The sequence below is a fragment of the Zonotrichia albicollis genome, chromosome 20 (genome assembly GCF_047830755.1).
Source record: "Zonotrichia albicollis isolate bZonAlb1 chromosome 20, bZonAlb1.hap1, whole genome shotgun sequence".
Classification (NCBI taxonomy): Eukaryota; Metazoa; Chordata; class Aves; order Passeriformes; family Passerellidae; genus Zonotrichia; species Zonotrichia albicollis.
In genome coordinates this window covers 11,741,753-11,744,509 of record NC_133838.1, presented here as the reverse complement: position 1 = coordinate 11,744,509, position 2,757 = coordinate 11,741,753, and positions in this window count along the sequence as shown.

Sequence of the window (2,757 nt, the reverse complement as noted above, 5' to 3'; positions counted from 1 at the left end):
CCCTCAAAGAACCCCACAGACAAGAATTCACCCACACCCTGCAGGGAGCAGGGACCATCTCCATCCTGGGAGCACTGTGAGCTGCCTGTGAGTGTGCACAATCTCCTCAAAGAACCCCACAGACAAGAATTCACCCAAAGGTCCCAGCAGCATTATTTCACACTCCTCCCTGCGTGCTGACTCCGGCTCCAAGGCCACAAAAAGCTGGGAAATTAAAACGCCATGAAGAAATCTCACCCTGAACACTTCAAACCCACCCAGCCCATGCATGGAGCCTGCAGTAAATGCTCCTGTGCTGTTGTGGCTCTGATTCCTGAGTGAGTGGGTGCAGCAAGATGAAGAGCCAACCACTGCCCTAAAAACACCCAAACACAGACTGCAGGAACTCCCAGTGCCTGCAAGAGCCATTGCCTGGGGAAATTAAAACTCAGAAGTAGCTGAAGCAGCACATGCCTGCCCACACTTTAAACCCCAAAAGCTCCCAGCACTTTCCTGCCCCCTGTGCTTGCCTGGGCATCCTGGCTCCTGTGCCACTGCTGATGCCACCTGGCAGCCAAACAGCAGCTGAGCTTGCCCAGGTGCCCTGAGTGACAGAAAAGAGCACAGGAGCTGTTTTCTGTCACTCCAAACTCATCCACAGATCCAGACCAGGCTGGATGGCAGAGCTCAGCTCCAAGGCACAGAGCAGGGCTGGGTGCTCACACAGCTGGAGCCTCACTCCCTGCAGCCAGGGGAGCTGATAAACTGTGAGCAGCACTGCTAAGAAAAGCCACTTTCCTCCAGGGCAGCGACCTCAGGTCCCCTCTTGACCCCAGGAGCCCCCAGACAGGAGGAGCAGCAGAGCTGGGACTCACCTGGAGCCACACGTGAGGTTTGGGCCAGGGCAGGCTCAGCAGCCACCTCTGCCCTCCACAGGGTCCCCACTCAGCTCCCAGAGGGAGAGGATTGTAAACACCACCAAACCCTTCCAAAGGAAGTGATTACTTTGAATTTCTGAAATTAAATTAACTGAAATGGAAAAAACACCCAGTCAAGGAAAGGGAATAGCTGACCCTCCATTTTCACAACAAATGGGAACAGCCTGCCTGACACAGACAAGAAATGAACTCATGGTCTCTAAAGTCAACTCCAGGGATCCAATCCATCCCATTCATCATTGGGCTCTTCCCAACAAGAACTTTACCCCAAAAACAACCCCCAAGAGCTGTGCAGGAGCTCCACGTGGCTGCCCACAGGGCCCAGGGTTCTGCTCTGTTTAAAGGCAGCAAAGCCTCTAATGCAGCTCAAACCTCAAGCAGCAAAGTCAGGGAGAAAAACAGGAGGAGCTGCAGAGGATGGAGGGGCCTTGATGCTAGAGACTGACCACAGCAGCTCATGGCCCTCTGCACAGAAGGAAGAAAACCATAACTAACATCTGTCTGTCTGTCTGTCTGTCTGCTCACAGCTTTTCCTGAGCAGAGCCCCTGCCTGGTGCAGGCCCTGTCCCTGGGCAGCCTGGCCAGGCTGGCAGAGCTCAGCACATCAAAGCAGCCCCAGCTCCTCCCTGGCAGCCTCCCAGCCCTGCTGCCCTCGCTGTCTGCCTGCCCCAATCAGCATTTTTCATCATGAGCATCATTTAGATTTGGAACATTGCTGTGCTCTGCACCCAGAGCTCAGCCCCAGACATGATTTCTCCTCTCCCCCACATTCCCCCTGTGTGGACAGGGATGTTTTCAGACTCATTAAGAGCAGCAGTATCACTTTAATCAGCCTCTTTAAAATAACAATTCTGTGTGCAAACTGACAAAGTCATTCCCCAGGTCCTGCCAAGCCCTTTGCCGTAGGCAAAGGAGCTGAGACGTCCCTTAGCATCAATTTTGTTTGTTTATTTATAAAGTTCACATGTTTGATCTTTGTTTAGCGACTGTTTTCATCTCCCTGGCCAGTGGTAAGAGCACAGCAGTTCTTCTCCTGACTCAAACAATCATGAGCTCCCTTTTCCCAGCTCTGGAGAGGATCCAGCACCAGCCTGGAGAGCTCATCCCCCTGCTCACAGGCACAGCCAGGCTCTGGATCCCCCTGAAATGAAGGTTTTCATTAATTACCTGCTGACTGACTCACCTCCATGGCTGGCATTGCTTTCAGGCGTTGCCATCACGACCCCAGCGTGCTCAGCCACAGCTTTGGGCAGTCCTGGAACAAAACTAACCCAGGTCAAAACACTCTGGGGCTGCCAGAGCTGCTGCACCTTGTCTGAAAAGAAAAAACAGCAAAGAAACCCGTCTGAAACTCAGAGCAAGAGCTCTGAAATCCAGGAATTCTCTTATGGGATAAATGCAATCTCAACTCCTGACGTGGCCACTCAGGGGATAAACTTGAACCAAAGTTGAGATTTTTTTTGGATGTCTTTTGAATCAAATCTCACACATCTCTGAAAAGCTGCATTCCATAGAAAAACAAAGTACCAAATCTGTTCTTAACTTCCCACTGAAAATCTGAAAAAAAAAATCATCTCACTTCTCCTAAAGAAATTGTGGAAATTCATTATTTCTCAACTTGTTCTTATTTTAAGAAAGTTCTAAATTTTCAGGGGCACCACAGCTGGTTATAATGTTAGAAATAACACAAATTCTGCCTTAAATCACATCACCACTGAAAAAACCCTAAACCTGAAGGCCAAAAATGGAGAACAGAATTACCAACAAGTTGTGTTGTGCAGTTCAGCCCAATCAGTCCTGGATTGCACATGAAATCTTCAGAAATAAGAGAAAGATCTGC